Genomic DNA, 10,197 nt, shown 5'->3' on the forward strand with positions numbered 1-10,197 from the left:
CAAGTTGGGATGAGAGGTGACCGATCTAAATTAAAAACTTTGTCTGTTCTCTTTGGTCTCTTGCAGAATACAGCCTGAATTTTTGCTGTAACACTAGGTTGAGAAGTAGATCTCCCATTGGCTAAGAACCTGGGCAAAACCAGATTCATAAATAACACCCAGTGCTCCGAGCCCTTCATGTCCCACGTTTCCTTCTATCTACTCCTGTATTTGCCTACAAAGAAGGAAAGGATCAAGCAGGATGATAAAATTAGTCTAAAAATGTATTTGAAGAGCAGATTTATGCTGAAATAAATTTGTTAATTTAGATCTCAAAATGGTTGTTGTTTTGTAGGAATAATAACTTTGATTTTTTTGTCATTGTTTTGTTTTTTGAGACAGGGTCGTGCTATGTACTTCAGGCTGGCCTTCAACTGACTGTGCAATCCAGGCTGGTCTCAAACTCAAAGCAATACTCCACCTGTGCCTCCCAAACACTGGGATGACAGGCATGTGCCACCACGCCCAGAAGTGCAATACCCTAATTTTGGATCAGCTTTTCTACTACATCAAAAAAATTTCCATCTCTACCAAATAAAGATCACTTACAAGATTTTCGCCTTCTCAAAGTAACATTCAAATGCATGGAACCTGGACCTCAATAGTAAATAGCTAGGAATAACATCCCTGAGGATGTAAGAGATCAGCAAGGAAAATTTTTGGGGACTAAATCTAGCTTGCTGCATGTTTTTGCAAAGAAAATTTTATTGGGACACAGCCATACCCATGCTTTTACACCAGAATAGTAGCAAGAGATATTGATCTGTGAAGTAAAAATCTGGCCCTTTAAGAAAGAATTTGGCCAGACACTGAAGTACACACCTGTAATTCTAGGTACCTGAGAAGCTGAGGCAAGAAGATGGCAAGTTGGAGGCCAACCTGTACAGTTTAGGGAGCCCCTGTCTGAAAAGTAAGAAATGCTAGAGGTGTAGCGCAGGGTTCTCTGGGTCTAATCTTCAAGGGAGAGAGAGCATACGAACATGAAAATGACAATAAATACGAGTACAAACACGAATATGAATATGAATGAGAAAGAAGAGTTTGCCAAACCCTGGCCAGGCCTGTTAAATGCCTTGTTATAATGCTGAAAGTATTGGAAGACACCCGTTTGTCTTAGTAATTTCTTTGTTCACCAGAGGCTCCCACTGGCTTTTAGAATTGGTGAGAGCACCAAAAAAGGGACTTCTCTTCAGTTATGTAACTTTTTAAACCTTGGATATTCTTTTCTTTTCTATATTTTTCAGCATTTTAAATACAAACACTAAAATGAGAAAACTAAGTTTTAAAATTGAACATTGGGAATGGAGCTCAGAGGGAGAATGCTTGCCTAGCATGTGCACCTGGGTTCAACTCCTAGTACCAGAAAGAAAGAAAGAAAGAAAGAAAGAAAGAAAGAAAGAAAGAAAGAAAAGAAAAGAAAAGAAAAGAAAAGAAAAGAAAGAAAGAAAGAAAGAAAAAGAAAGAAAGAGAGATGGTGGGAGGGGTGGAAAAAGGGAAGAAGGAAGAAGGAAAGAAGAGAGAAAGAGGAAGGGAAGGAGGGAAGGAAGGGAGAAAGGAAGGAAAAGTCCAATGTGGGCCCTGGAAGGTGGGATCCTGGCTCCCTATCCTGACTTTGGGATTAGAGGCTGCACTCTGATTTCTAACAGGAGCCTTGAGCCCAGGCACTGCCCTAGCCTGCGCTCCAACTCAGAAGCACACTTTCCAAAGCCCTTGCTCGCCTCCTTTCACACCATGTGATTTCTCTGAGTGGGAGGGCTTCTACTCTCATTTCTCTGAGTGGTAATAGCAGAACCATTGACTCTCTTCAGTCCAGGAGCTTTATTCAGTCTGTTTTTGTACCCAGCTGGGTCCCCTTTGATGGGGGTCCATTTGGTATATGCAGTTTTTTCCTAAGAAGACTAGAAAATAACAATCTAGGCTGTTTCTCTTTGATTTGGTCTAGAACTAAGGGTGAGATTTCCAAGTGGAAAATGAACACCTACTCAAAGAAGAATCTTTTACTTCACATCGTCCCAAATATTTTCTGAGCAGCTGATCCAAATTCAGTTTATGTTCTAGACATTTTTCTGATTTTGCTCATTTAATATTTATTTGCATATGTATTACTTATGTGGTGCTGGGGATTGAACTCAGAGTCCCCCACACGCGCTCAGTCTCCCTGCAATTTACACTATTTTTCTCACATGCTCATTTCTTTGACGAGGTCTCGAGAGCGCACCCTCTGGGCAGATGGCAGAAACTGCAACAGGTCCCGTGCCCCCTCCCCCACCCTCCCCCCGGGGACTCTGCGGGTGCAACCTCATCAAACCAGCACCCTTTACCAAAACAGGTGATGACACTTTACTGCCCTGAAATGAAATTCTCAGGTAAGATTGCCTCACCCACAATGGAATTTCACAATAAATCAGCATACATCTTAAAGCATATTATAAAAGAGCAGGCAGCCTTTGCCTTCTTCTTCGAGCAAAAGAATTATTTTGGCTTCTGATTTCAGAGGGATGCTTTATAATAAACTGATGGGTTTGCAAGAGATGACCACCCATTTATACTAAGAAGTGACAAGCGTCAAAGCATGCCTGACCCCACTCACGGAATGCCCACAACCCAGCTCAATGTGACTAATGAAATGTCTTCGATGTTTTCCAAACTGCTCCCATCAGAAGGCCTGCTGCTGAACGTGTTGGCATGTGTCTGTAATCTCAGTCCTCTAGGAAGCTGAGACAGGAAGACCCTAAGTTCAAGCCTAGCCTGGGCAACAAAGCATTTTTAGCCTCAGAATTTTAAATATTCAGAGAGAAAAACGGTAGAGACGTAGGTCAGTGCAAAGGCCTTAGGTTCAATCCCCAGCACCACAAAAAAGGAAAAGAAGACGTCTGCTGCACAAGTCAATGGGGGCCTTTACTTCCAGCTACTCAGGAAGCTAAGGAAGATCACTTGTGCAGAGGAATTCAAGACATCCTGGGCAACATAATGAGACCATCAAAAAAAGACTAGCGCAGGTCTGCGTTTGAGACCCACCGAGTTAGCTCCCTGAAGTTGATCAGGAGAAGATGATACAGCAGATTAGGTTTTCCCTGGGGCCTGAAGGCCAGCCAGTGAGGTTTTGTGGCTCTGTTACTACCCTCCTGCATCATGTGGGGGTGAAAGCCAAGGGCTGGTTAGTAGCAGGGAGGGAGGCTGCCAGGCACCCTTTCTGCCTCCTCCGTGTGGCAGACGCTGGCTGTGTGTTCTCTCATTCCAGGTCCCTTTCCCTGTGAGGAGCCAACTAGACTCTATCTCCAACACCCTGCAGTTTGGCTGAGTCATTGCGACTGGCCAGGGGAAACCAGACAAATGGAAGCTGACACTTGCAGGCCTGGTGCTCATCCCCACAAGCCCAGTGACCACTCTCACAAAGCCAGCCGTCCTCATCCCGATGGACCAGGACCCCCAGAGCCATGAGTTCACGATGGGGGACCACCTGACAGAAGGAGGCTGAACCCCTGCAGAGCAGAGTGACACGAGGGCCCCTTGCCTGGTCCACTCATTAACTGCTTGTGAATGGCACAGAAAAACCCTGGGAAGTGTGGTGGGTTAAATCCCTAAGACTTCAAGGCTAATTTTGTCACAAGAGCATTACCCTTTAGAACAGTGCTTCTGGTTTATTGAAATTGCATCGATGGTGGAATTATTTTCCCTCGGGAAATAATTTATTTACATGCAGGATTAACAGGCTTTGCTGAATCTATTTCTTCATTGCATTGGTTTTAGCTTTGAGTTGGATATTTTTATGTTCATTGGTTTTCTCTATAAAGCAGTTTAGATTTTTTCACCCCTTGTTAACTGGCAGTATATTTCCTGGGTTGGAAAGTGGAAAATGAATACATTATAATAATAATAAGTGCATGTTACAGTTCTAAAAGTTTCAAAGCATCTTGATACAAAATCAGTTTATATTCTGGAAAAGGTTATAATAAAGTGTTTTATTAATAATAAAATTTCTACATGTTGTCAGTGATTTGTGCCCACTCAACAGTGATTTTCTTTGAGGAGAAAAGCAACAACCAGACGTATGTTCTTACAAAGCAAGATCTTTTAGATAGGTAATGTTTTAAAGTTGTAAAAATTCTTTCCCTGCAGTTGTAGTGGTGCACGCCTGTAATCTCAACACACTGGAGCCAGAGTCAGGAAGATCACAAGTTGCAGGAGCTACAGAATGAGACCAAAAGAAAAATATCTACTGTCTTGGTTACTTTTCTAATTGCTGAGACAAAATACATGACAGCCAGAGTTATAGGAGGAAAGGTTTCTTTAGCTCGCAGTTTAGGGAGGTTTCAGTTCATAATTGGCTGGCTCCAAGGCAGGGTGGCAGAGCACAAGGGCATCGCAGAGAAGACAGTTCATGGCAGGCAGAAGGCAGCAAAGCAGGAACCTGCCTCTCCCTTGCATCCCTTTCAGGCTGCTCACTCATAGGGTGATGCCTCCACACCCAGGGTGGGCCTTCCCATCATCCACACCCTGAACTGCCAGACCACTCAGTGAGGGCTATAGCAGTCACACCCCCTCAATGCAGCATCACACACCCTAGATCCAGCCATCTCTGGAAAGCCTCACTTTTGACCCCATGAGACATTGGGGACCATCTAGATACAAGCCATAATATCTGCTATACTGGGCTATATTTGAACCCAGGTTTTAGGACAGAAATCTAGGAGTGACCACAATTTTTCCAAAGTTGAAACTGAAGAGAGGAATGTGTAAGAAATAAAATCCCATTAGATGACTCTCTCTCGGCTACATTATAAGAATATTCAGTAAGTTAGGGAGGTGGTGTTAGTTCTTCAAATGATTCAGGTTCGTGGGAATGGAAGGAGATTGGAGGGTGAGGAGAGGAAGAGAGAGTAAAAATGGCTAAGGTGTGGTACATAGATGCACCAGTTCCCCAAGATGAATAATTACTATGTGTCACAAACATACTCATTTTCAAAACGATTCCACTTCAATAGTTCACAGTGCACAACTGAATATATCATCCCTGATATCCTTTTCAAAACCACAGGAATCTGATACCTGTCTGCAGAGGAAGATAAGTATGTGATCATGAAAACTTTGAGAAAGCCACTATCACATGTGAAATCATTTTCAAAAGTTTTAGGACAGAAACGTGTGTCCTAAGGGGCACAGAGGACCCTGCTCCTCACCTCATTCAATGTGCAAATTAAGAGTAATCTGTGTAAAGCTTTTGGTTGAAGTTGAGTCCTCTTTGGGTCCCTCTGCACTCCCCACTTCTGCCTGTCAGAAACTGTGGTTTAAAAAAAAGGAATTGGCTGCTGTAATGGGTGTGGGGCAATGTTGAGAGCAATGTGTCTGCATTTTGCCCAAGAGGAACCTTTGAGAATGAGAAGGAGGGCGCTGTTCCATGGACAGCCTGCAGGCCAGCAGAGGAAGGCTAGAGAGCCCTTCCCGGTCCTCCTCACGGCCCAAGAAGTTTGCATTTGTGATCCCATGAAAGTTATTGGAATCCTAGCAGGTTAGCTCCACTCTACCACTTTCAGTGCAACACTTGGTGAGAATAAAGACACTCAGGCATATCTGTAGTTATGGGGAGCCAAGGGGTCCTAAGTCCAGCCACGATGATGGCCACTGGGGATACAGGCCTCGCCCCAAGGCCAAACCCAGGTCTTATTCATTCGTGGAGAATGGAGTGTCTTGAGGATGAGTGAGTGCAAATCACGAGGTCAGTGCGATCAGCTGGGCTAGGCAGGAGGCCTGAAATCACCTCTGCAACTGCAGAGAGAAGGATATGCAGAAAGTAATCTGCACAATTCAGATAGTATCTAATGTTTTGGGTCAGGTGCTTCAGCTCTGATGTGTAATCTTTCAAGCCCCAGGAAGTCAGAGCCTCTACCTCAAGGTTCATTACAGCCAACACCATGGAGCATTGACTCACACATGCCACCTCATCAAGCTCACTCCTGGGAACAATGGGGATATGGGGAGACATGCCTGCTGTCTTCAAAGACACCATCAGCACCTCGGCTGGACCAATACACACTGCTTAGAGCCAATTCAAGGGATAAGGAAAGAGTCCCAGCCAGCTCTGATCAAATCAATACATGGAAATAGGGTCAGGCTCAGCCAAAATGGAGACAATTGCTCCTCTTTCAAAAATAACCCAGGTGGTCCTCCACAGAAGGCTGCCCGGCAAAGGACAGTGTCAACCCAAGGCAGGAAGGGCTACAAAAGAGGCCAGGAATGGGGAGGGTGAGAGGCACAGCTGAGGCCCTGGGGCCAGAATGCTTCTAGCGGAGACACCTCCACATCCAGAAGTCCACATGCAAGGAAACAATGGCATATTTGGCAAACAGAATTTCTCGGTGACAATATAAGGACCTGAAGCTGGAAGAAAGTGCAATAAGGTCTGCTTACAAACAAGTGGGGCTTGTCCTTGGGACAGTGAGAAGCTGTTCACTGTCTTGTGCACGTTTCAGTTTTCTTTTTAAAAAGTCCGCCTCTTCCAGGATCTGAACTCACTGGGTCACCCTGAGCTTTGGCTCTTCTGCAGCCCACAGCGTGAGTGGCGTTGGTTGACTGCAGAAGGAGGCCCCAGGGAATCTGAGGCCCCAGGGAGAATGGATTCGAAAGAGTTCAAGAAACTGTGGAGGAGTCCAGTGGAAAGACGTTTTCATTATGCCAGGGAGAGGGGTGGCACGAGGCAGTGTCCCCTGAGCTCAGCATCAGGACTTACGCCTGATGAGTAGGAAGGAGAGGCCACGCTGAAAGAAAATTCCACCATGCACAATTTTTTATATGACGCAAAGCTTGAGAACTGGGGCAGACGAGACAAAACCAAAGGCAGAAAGACCAGGCAGGAGGGTCTCAGTGGCCTGGCAAGAGACGTGATCGGCCTGAAGAAGGTGAGGACAGTGATGGAGAGGAAGCAGCAAAGCCCATGTGGTGCCGTGTTTCCTGCTTTGTGATTCCAGGACAGGTATGCTGTTCATGGAGTCCCCAGGAGGAAGTGGAAGGAGGAGATGGGGGAGAAAACATACTTCAGTTTTCATCGTGTTGGATTTGAACCGGCTTGCTGTTCCACCAGAGACGGCCAGTAGACAGATGCTGAGTCTGGAGCTCAGAAGAGAAAAATGGGATGCAATGTTTGGGGCGTTGTGTGCATGGAGATGAGTTGAGGCCATGAGCATGCGTGCTCTCCAAAGAGTAAATGTGGGTAGAAAGAAAATCTAGCGGTAGTTACAACCTACAGAGCAGCGACATTAAGAAGAAAAAGAATGGGAAATAAATGGCCAGAAAAACCAGCAGAAAATAGAGCTCCCATTATCCACAGAGAGATAGATACCTGATAGATAGATGATAGGTGCTAGTAGATAGATAAATAGATAGATGGTACATAGATAGATAAATTTGTTTAAACAGTGCCTAGAGCGGGGAGCACCGGTCTTCAGACGGGCAGCTCACTCCCTGCCTCGTAGGCCCCTGGAGGGAGGGCCCCCAGCACACGGGGAGCCCTGGCCGGCCACCGCTGCTCAATTGAGAACTATCATGACACAGAGAAACAATGACACAATTGGCCCACCATGCACCGGCTGCAGATGCCCACCTAAGGACGTGTGTGAATCCTTCAAACATGGAAAAACCCCTGGGAATACATGCTATACAACGGGCCACTCTTGCTCCTGCCATTGAGAACCAGAAAGGTCTAGAGTCAGCAGAGGAGCAGCTTCTGAGCAAGGACTCGGAGAACATGAGAATGCTGACTAAGCCCGAGGGGTCAGAGGTCCTGTGGACTGGGGTCATGAGAGCTGCTCGGGAAGCTGGAAACCAGGAGGACCTTGCACAATACATGTGGAGACTCCCTGGAAGCCATTCTTCCCCTGATAGTACAGGCGGGGGTGGAGCCCCAGAGAAGTGTGCAACAGGATTCCAGCTGCCTGTGCTGACAGTTGGGGAGAGGACACTAACTGGTTGTGGGGTCCCAATGCGATGGGAGGCTGGAGAGAAAACGCTACAAAAAATGGCTTTCACCCCAGACAGCTCACTTGATTTTTGACAACCTTTAGGCTGTAACTACTTGTTAGATCCTTCTTGCGTATCTCTGTCTTCCTGAGGAACCACTTCGAAGATACCAACATGTACTTCAGCAGCCATTGGTATTTTCCTACTCATCTATCCATAACTCTGCAATGTTTGTATTGTTCCTATCCTATTTCATAAATGGATGCATGTTTATTATTATGTGTTTCCTACAACAATCATTGAGAATAGTTAATGATTATTCAATAGGTCACTCATGTATAGTTCTATTTATTTTCTTTCGAAGATACCTAAGTAGAGTACAACAACTATTAATAATCTCCTACCTCTTTTGTCTGTAACTCACTATTGTCTATTTGTTTTCCTGAGAAACTATCTTCTAGATAACAATATATAAAACAATAACCATTGAAAATTTCCTACCACTTTGTCTGTAATTTGGTAAGCCCCCCCCCATTACTGTTATCCTTCTTTTACTCTTTAAAATAAAAAAAAAAATAAACAGTGCCTAGAAAATCTCACAGGCCATAATAGCAAAGGAAGACATGAGAGTGGGTAGGTGACTTAGTGTAATTTAAACTAATGACCACAAATCTCCAGTCCAAGTTTCCCTGGCAAGTGCCTCACTCAGAGTTGTCTGTTTCATACTCTCCCCTCCCTCTGAGACCCGCTTCGTGTCTGCCGCACAGGCCCGGCCTCTCCGCTGATCACCTCGCACTCCACTGAGGAAGCAGAAGCTTTCGAGAGTAAACCTACTTGTTACCCCCAACTGACTCTCCCGCCACCAGATAAACTTCCTTTGAGAGTCTGTGTTCTGCTCCTCCCCCTGTTCCAATAAAAATATCCTTGCTCTGAGGAAGGACCAATCCCTCCCTCGTCCCCTGGATGCTGCACCCACTGATCGGCTCAAGGCCTCATCTGTCTGCTGCACGAGGAACCCTCACTGGATTATTCCATCCGACTGCTGCTGGCTTCCCTTAAAAAGCAGAAACAAACAAAATCACCCTTGGCCCCTGTGTCAGTCAGCTTTTCATCCCTGTGACCAAATACCTGAGCAAAACAAAGCCAGGAGGCAGAGGCAGAGGCACAGAAAGCACAGATAGCAGATCCCAGATCTAGTCCCCGAGATCACTCCCTCAACCAGGCCCCTCTTCATGATTCCATTCTCTCCCAAACACATCATCAAATTATAATCGCAGTCAGCTAGTCCACTCCATGGAGCTGTAGCCCTGGGGAGTGAATCCTCCCCGAAGCCCTTCACCTGACAACCAAGCTTTCAGCACACAAGGCTTGGGGGACATTGCAAATCTAATCCATAGCGACTCCCCTGGCAATATAGAGGGTACACAGGAGGCTTCTCTTGTACTCGAACATGACACAGAAGACTCCTCTGGCCTCTGGTCACCGAAGGAATTCTCCTCACCACCATCCACCCAGTCAGTTCTCCAGAACCTAGACGTTATCTGATCCATTCGGTTCTGACAGGATCTGCCTGGAAATCCCACAGAGTGAGACTCAGGTCCCAAGTCTGCCCTCTCCCACTTCAGATGCAAATTGCAGCCTCAGGTTGGGACCCCTGTTTCTGACTGACAGGGCCCCTGCAGCTCCCTGGATTCATTTGCTAGAGCAGCTCAGGGAACTCAGGAAATGCTTTACTTACACTTCCTGGCTTCTAATCCCAGAACTCGGGAGGCTGAGGCAGGAGGATCACCGTGCTTTTGAGGCATCGCTGGAGTCTTAGTTATTTTTCTCATTGCTGAGACAAAATACCCGACAACCAAAGTTAAAGGAGAAAAGTTGATCGGGCTCACAGTGTGCACAGGTGGCTCTAATGGGCTGGCTCCAAGGCAGGGTGGCTTGGCAGAGGCCCTCACAGACAGTCCCAGGCACCAACAAGACAGCACAAGCACCAACGGCGCAAGGGACAAGCTTCACTCTGTCCCTTACAATGTATGCAGGCTGCCTGCCACCCACACCCTTAATCCTAGCAGAACTACACCAAACCAATCAGATGACTGATTTGCTAATCACACACGCTTAATCCCAGCACACATACTTGATTCAGCTACCTGTGAAAAGGCACATCGAAGATTGCCTGTAGCTTGCGGGAACATCTGGACACAAACT

Source organism: Chinchilla lanigera, unplaced genomic scaffold (genome assembly GCF_000276665.1).
Source record: "Chinchilla lanigera isolate Chin_1 unplaced genomic scaffold, ChiLan1.0 scaffold00023, whole genome shotgun sequence".
Classification (NCBI taxonomy): Eukaryota; Metazoa; Chordata; class Mammalia; order Rodentia; family Chinchillidae; genus Chinchilla; species Chinchilla lanigera.